Source organism: Pelmatolapia mariae, linkage group LG12, assembly GCF_036321145.2.
Source record: "Pelmatolapia mariae isolate MD_Pm_ZW linkage group LG12, Pm_UMD_F_2, whole genome shotgun sequence".
In the NCBI taxonomy this organism is placed as follows: Eukaryota; Metazoa; Chordata; class Actinopteri; order Cichliformes; family Cichlidae; genus Pelmatolapia; species Pelmatolapia mariae.
In genome coordinates this window covers 9638672-9646929 of record NC_086237.1, presented here as the reverse complement: position 1 = coordinate 9646929, position 8258 = coordinate 9638672, and positions in this window count along the sequence as shown.

The window sequence follows — 8258 nt, the reverse complement described above, 5'->3', positions numbered from 1 at the left end:
GTGTAGTATAGTGCTGTCGCATTGTTGTGAAATAGATTTGGAAAGAGTCAGTCCTGAAGAGATGTTTCCTCTTCAGCCTTCTTCCAGAAGGAGGGATTTTTGATTTACTCTGCATCTTAAGACGAGATGACAGAATCAAACAATGGTTCCAATAATACAAGGCATACGTTCAGGGTTTGGCACACACACACTTCCCACTGCTGCCTTTCCCCAGCGTTTTGCACACCTTTTGAAGCAGATTATGTGTTAGACTTGTTATCATGGAAAATATCGATATACAAAGTGTAAATGATTGCTTGAGAAATTTTACAGTTAACTATATTACTGATTTTGTTAAACATCATGTAATCCTTTTACTTAATATGACTCTAACAAGTGCATTTTTGTTTAATTATATACACTTTAAGGACCTATAAGACAAAGTTGATTAAAGCAGTTTTAAAGTATAACATACATCTTTCTGCTGAACTTGTGTTAGAGCTATATAACTGAGTATTGTACCTTATTAGCTTGTGATTTGTGTCTATGTGGACCAGGGAGAGACAGCATTAACTCAGTGCATGGAGGCCATCATTCTTCACCACTGAGCACGGAGATCCATAGAAACCAAATGTCCTTGAACCATTTGATAGCCATTTGGCATTTGATTTTTGATAGATGATATGATATTGTCCAGGTTTTGGTCATTCATTGTGCTCTATGTTCCTGTCACAGACAATTCAAAATCTTGCATCCTCATGTAGATTGCCCTTCTTGAAACACCAAGGTATTTAGCAGTGCAGCTGACTGGCAGCTGAGTGTTTAACAATCTCTTCAGTTTTTCTCTCTTTAATACAATTTTGGGATGGCCAGATCCTGGACCACCTTCTGTTTCCAGTTCCACAATGGCCACAGAGTTGGTGTTAATTTCACACTGGACCAGATGATGAAGGTTTTGTAGAGCCTCTGTAATATCTGATACTGCCTATTTGCTCGAAGAAAGATTCAAACAGAAGAAGCTCATGACAAGTTAAAAACTTCAAATAATTTAGGTTTAGTGATTATTGGTTTAAAGCAGCTTCCATGTTAATGAGCAGTCTATGCATCATTTGCTGTCTCAGTATGTCCTGGTAAATGCAGCAAATTACAGGGATAAGTAGTTAGAAAAATACAATGAAATAATGCATCTTACACTGAAAAAAAGGCCATGTTGGATTTACTTGATTCAATAATGGACATTGGTTGCACACAAATGTTTTGCTTTGGCAGAAACTTAAACAATTGTGTTCAATCAACACAACTTTTTCATATTCAATAAACCTGTGCATTTTGTGTTCATAAAACGCGATTGAAACATGTTTAGATGAAGTAAGTTGAGCTCTTGGAATATTTTAATCCTTCACAATTTTGTCATTTTATTTCAACACTATTCAATAACTTTTTCCCCAATACTACTTGCTCATTTAAATACTACATGTTGTCTTCATATTACATAATGTTCAACAAAGTCTAGAGTCTGGTTAACATAAAAATTGAATAGATCTAAACAACTACCATCCTCCTATCTTTATCCTGGTTGCAGTGGGGCTGGGAAATAACCCTGAAGTGATAGGTTACAAGGCAGGGTACACCCTGGACAGCTCACCAGTCTATCACAAACAACCATTTGCACTTACATTGACAGGTAATTTAGAATCACCAGTTAACCTAACTCTAACAACTGCATGACTTTTAACTGTGGGAAGGAACCAGATTACCCAGAGAGAAACCAGTGCAAACTAGCCAGATTGTGGATTTGAACCCAGGATCTTCTTGCTGTGAAGCAACAGCACTAACCACCATGCCACCAATCCAGACTTAACAAAAGTAGAAAAGCTATGATTTCAAGACTTGATGGAGAACTTTTTTGTACGTTTTTGTCCTTGACAGGTTAAACCACAATAAATAGCAATAGCATGCACATGGTGTGTCGTAGTTGTCTGCCTCTTATAACTCCAGTGATTTTCCTCCAGTTTGACATCCCGTGTGATCTTGTGAATTTCATGAGTTCAACAACTAACCACTCTTACTAGATTGTATCATGTCATCTCAACAAAGACAAATTAAGTTGTGGAATTTCGTACAGATCCTTCATGATTTAATTACGTTCATAGAAACATGAAATTATTGTGTTTAAATTACAAGTTAGACTTTTTTAATGTAACAACCACACAATTTACTTTTTTCGGTATACCAAAAAAAGTAGTGGAGGCTACTCGATTTGACTGAGATGGATGCCTTCCTGAAACCACGATCCAAAGCATACGAGACTAAAAGTTATTGACTTACTTCACTCGAACATGATATAAACAATTTAATCTAGCCTCTCTGCATATCATGTAGTTTCTACACTATATAGTTACACTTAACTTTAAAGCATGAGGCAATTGTGTTAAATACACGCAAGATGCTTACGTAAATCCAAGAGTTGGCCAATCCCTTTTTTTCAGTGTAGACATAAACAAACAACCCATAAAACGGACTATATGAGGTACATCATCTTTCAAGTTTAAATAGTTTGCAAATTAGCTAGTGTTAGTTATCAATATTAGTGCACAAATTTACTTTATGTTATGCGGCTGGGACATGCCATTTTCGTGTTGCTGTTCAGTATTAGAAGACAAAAGGCTGAGCTAGCCAAATATAGTTTTTTTTTTTTTTAAATAATAATAAAAAAAATAAGAATGAGTCAGGTGAGGATGGTGGCGCCAGAACTTTGGTCACGACAATGCGACAGCACTATACTACACCAACAATGGTCTTAAAAATTATATATTTTGAAATAAAATAATTAAACATTCTAACTGAAAATGTAGTTAATCTGATATAGTTTAAACCAAACCACTCCACTGGATTTAGCTACATTTTGGATAGTGTTTGTGGAATGCAGTGGCTAGCGAGCTGATTGAAGAGTAAAACAACTAATCAGAATTTTTGCATCCAAGTGTGTGCTTGGTTGGTTTTTTGGCACAGAGTTGAGCATGCAGGGAACAGAGATTTTGAGAGTAACACACTGAGAGCAGGTCCGCAGATGCCTGTCAGCACATAGAGCAGAGATCTGAGCAAGAATAAATGCAACGACTGAGCGAGAGGGGCTGTTATTGTGTGTCTATATGGATAATAGCAAACACTGAATACATTTCTTGCATGCAGCAATAAATTTTAAGTTTTACTTTGCTCAAAATAATTTTGTCCTCAAAATGCCACATTTGTACTTGCAAAATTATTTATGTACGCTCCGAATAGAGGCACAAAAACAACGCGAAATCAGACCTCCTTTCTATTGGTCGCGTGAAGGTACGTCGCAGCGTGCAGCAGAGCATTGTGATGAGAATTTTTTAACTAGTCGACTATGCCTACAGGCCTTAAGCTTTATAAGGCCTTATTTAGACATGTACATGGAATGAGGTTGTAAATCTCCCACCTTTTCACTGAGTGACACTTAAGATACTTCTTCTTAAAAGCCATAAATAAGCAGTATGACTCACTGTGTGTTGTGGTTTAAGCTTTGCAGTCATTTCCGTTGTCACACTTGTCACGCCGCTGTAGAAACATAAAGTTTCACCGTGTTTTCCAAATATAGATATTAAGTGTCTTGTAAGCTCTATGCAGCAGTGGACGCTAGTTCCTCAAACTCTGTCCTTCACCCACTGAACACTTGGAATTAACAGTGATTGATGTTTTTTGAAAGCAAGTTTTCTTCTTCTAATGACTCAGTGTAAGACCAAATTCACACAGGAAACTAGCAAAATAAGAAGTGCATTGATAACATCGATAGCCCACATCGGTCAGCTAAGTGAACATCAACAAAAACTGTCAGAAAAAAACAAGACCTAATTTTAAATCAGTAACAATCCAGTCGGTTGAGAGTCTGTGTATGGAGTTGCTATAGGTTGGCTAGATTTGTGTCCATGCAAATCTTAGGAACAAAAAAATAAAATGTTTTTCTAATTTTTATGACTCTCATTAATTTCACAAAGTTCCATTCACTGACACTAAAACCACTAAAGTGAATGACTGTCTCATAGTGACTGAGGTGACTTAACCCAAAAGTGAGAAGCAGCAGTTGTAAGTGGTAGACAATAAATCTTTAAAATGAAGCCAGAGATTAATTTTGTTATGATAAAATGCTTCATGACATGAAAGTCACAGCCTGTTTTTGTGATGTGATCCTATATAAATAAAACGGAATAGGATATTCCTTCAGAGGTAACCTGTTCGATATGCTTATTGCCTTGTTTTAATTTACAGATGGCCAAGCTGCTGCTGTGGATTTATGGCTGGCCAAAGTCCAAACACAGATCTGCTGTTGCTCTTAGCTGTGACTCCATTTTGCATATGTAGATGTACATATACATTGTATATGAAGACGAAAACATGCTACTATGGAGACGATCAACATCTTAAATGTCCATCACAACACATAGTGAAATACCACCAGAGGCAGACTTTAAAGCAAGCATGTGCTGCCCCGCCTCTATTTTAGCACCAAGAAGAGCCAAAGCATGTAGGGTTTTGGAATCTTTACATGCTCAGCCTGTTGTGCTGCGAGTTTGCAGCCTATTTCACATATTTCTTTATTAATCTAGTCTCCATGCTTCAGGTCAATTTGATGATACTGTCCATCCATTCGCTTCCGCTTATCCTTTTCAGGATCACAGGGTGTGCTGGAGCCTATCCCAGCTGTCATAGGGCGAGAGGCGGGGTACACCCTGGACAGGTCACCAGTCTGTCACAGGGCTAACACACAGAGACAGACAACCATTCGCAGTCACATTCACACCTACGGGCAATTTAGATTGATCAATTAACCTATCCCCACTAACTGCATGTCTTTGGACTGTGGGAGGAAGCAGGAGTACCTTGACGATACTGTTATTTCTTAAAATAAACAGTTAAGTAAGTCCATAAATGGCAGGCAGGACACAAAAAGCCCTTGTCTGGCTGGCTTTCTCACACGCCCATGCTAAATTAATCTCCTGTCACCGTCACTGTTCTATAATGATATGTAAAGATGAACAACATGACGCTATTCTAGAGGTTAAGCCAAAATATTTTGGCAGGAATGTGTGCATCTTGAGCTAATTATGTCAACTTACTTACAAAGACAGTAGCAGTGACAGGCGTAGATGTGGTCTTGAGGTTTGGTGCTTGATACCGACCTCAGAGTGCAATCATTATCTTAAAAAAACTAGTAGATGGTGGTATGTAAAAGCCTGTCACAGATGCAACAAGACAGTTTGTGAAATTTCTTTCCTAAAGACATCCTCCCAGTAAATTTTTAAGGCCTCTAAGTCAGTCTATATGAGTCCTATTGTACTGTGAAGCGGACATCGTGGACTTTCTATTCATGCCACACTTCTGGGGGTTTGGCTAACAGAGCACAGGGAAAATGCTTTCACATTTTATGGTAATAAGCAAGGTTAAGTGACACAACATCATGACCCTGTTGCTATAAATCTAATTGTTTCTTCAATTTGAGAGCCCTAACATGGATTTTCTAGCATTAGTTTTATAGTTTTACCCCTTCCACAATAATAATAATAATAATACATTTTATTTATAGGCACCTTTAGACCCTCAAGGTCTCCTTACAATAGCATAAGAACAATAGCAACAATACAATTTAATAAAATATGGCAAAAAAAATTTAGACATAAGAGAAAAAAAGAGTGTGAAAGTATAAAAGCCAGTATAAAAGCTGAGCAACGTAAAACTGGACTAAGACAGAATCAGATGTATGCAATTTTGAATAGATGGGATTTGAGATGCGATTTAAAAGTGGTGAGAAAGTTTGTGGTCTGGCGATCTGGTGGAAGTGCATTCCAAAGTCTCGGGGCTGAACAACTAAAGGCTCTGAGTCCCATGGTAGTCAGGCGAGCAGGTGGAACAGACAGAAAGGAAGCTGAGGAAGAGCGAAGTGTACGATGGGGTGAGTATGTATGGAAAAGATCAGATAAATATGGAGGAGCGAGGTTATGAAGTGCTTTGAAAGTAAGGAGCAGGATCTTGAAATTGACATGGAGGTGAACTGGAAGCCAATGGGGCTGTTTGAGAACAGGTGTTATATGTCAGTGGATCTAGTTCTGGAAATAATACGAGCAGCTGTATTTTGAACTTACTGCAATTTATGGAGGGATTTATGAGGTAGACCATAGAGAAGAGAATTACAGTAATCTAAACGAGATGTGACAAGAGTATTGGCAAGTATGGCGGTACTGTTTGGAGTGAGTGAAGGACGAGGCGGTTAATATTACGGAGATGAAAATAGGAAGACTGAGTGATATCATTTATATGTGCTGTGAAGGAAAAGGTGCTATCGAGGATGACACCAAGACTCTTAACCTGAGGGGAGGTTGTGACAACAGAGTTACCAATGGATAATGAAAGACTTCAGGTTGGGACTGTTGGGTCAGTTTTGATCTCGTGCCTATTAAAATGAATTCTGTTTTATTGCCATTAAGATTGAGAAAGTTGTGAGTAAACCAGACCTTGATTTCACTTAAAAAGTCAGAAATGGATGTGGGTGGGAGAGTAGCTGTGGGTTTGGAGGACAGGTAGAGCTGGGTGTCATCTGCGTACCAGTGAAATTGGATGTTATGCTTTCTAAAAATATTGCCTAGGTGTAGGATATAAATGATAAAACGTAAAGGACCCAGGACAGAGCCTTGGGGTGCACCGGAATTAACTGGAGTAGATTGTGATCTGTGAGTGAGTAATTAAAAAAAAACTGTAAGCAGCCAGAGAGAAAAGAGGTAAACCAGGCGACTACTGTATTATTGAGGCTAATAAATGCTAATCTATGAAGAAGGATGTGGTGGGAGATAGTGTCAAAAGCTGCTGTAAGGTCAAGGAGAATGAGGATGGAGATGAGTCCAGAGTCAGCTGCAAGCTCATTATCATTAGTGATTTTTACTAGAGCTGTTTCTGTAGTATGAAACGAATGTAAGTCAGACTGAAACTGTTCGTACACGTTATTTCCAGTGAGATGTCTATGAACCTGTGCAGCCACTATCTTTTCCAGAATTTTGGCTAAGAAAGGCAGATTTGAAATTGGCCTGAAATTATTTAGATTGGAAGGGTCTGAGCCATTCTTTTTCAGTCCTGGAGTTATTATTGCAGTTTTAAGAGAAGATGGAACAGAACCTGATATAAGAGAGGAGTGTACGATATTAGCAATCAGTGGGCCAAGAGAGGGGAGTGAGAGATTAACAAGATTAGTCGGCAGTGGATCAAGTTTACACGATGATGACTTTAACTTGGTAATTATGGAAGATAGCTGAATTATTGTAGTTCAAATTTGGTTAGAGAAGATGACAGTTGAGTAGGACAAAAAATGCAGATAGAACAATTGACCATATTACAGGACGGTGTTGGTGAAGATTCTCAATCTTGGTAAAAAAAAAGTCCATAAATTTGTTGCAAAGTGCATCGGAGTGTGTATGTATGGCAAAGGTATCTGGAGGTTTAACAATATTGTGTAATGTAGAAAACAAAGTGCGAGTGTTTCCTTCAGCGGATTCAATAATAGAAGCGTAGCAGATTTAGCATGATGAATAGCTTCTTTATAATGTTGTATATGACTGAGATACATGTCCCTATGTATAGTAAGTCCTGTTTTTTCCTGAAGTGACGTTCCAGGCAGCGCCCAGTAGCTTTAAGTTGGCGAAGTTCAGATGAATACCATGGGGCAGAGTGAGAGAAAGAAACAGTTCGAGTTTTCTGGGGAGCCAAGGTATCTAAGAGCTAAATAAAGCTTTTATTCAGTGTTATTTGTAGTGGACAGCAGGACTTACAACCTCACAGTTTCAATCTGTGTCCAGACTTCAGGAAGTATGATCCTATGATCATATGATTCTAATCTGACTTTCCATTCGGTGCTCAGTTGACACGCCAAAGAACAAATTTATATATGACTGTGGGAATTGTATAAAATATTTGTATATGCCACATAAATGCTGGCACTGGTCCCGTAGGCAATGTTTATGTAAATGCTGACCACAATCTCCTCCTCTGAGCTGTCACTTTCCTGCTCGAATGTCTGGCCCTCCTCCACCTCATCTCATGACAGTACTGGGTCACCTCGCCACAGATTCCATAGAGTGAAATCACTCAGCCCTCGGTCATAATCCATACATGATCACTGTTAGAGTGAAATAGAAACAATATCATATCTCATCATTCAACAAGTCACAGTGTTCACTGCAAAAGGGGCAGAAGATAAAAAATAAATAACTTAC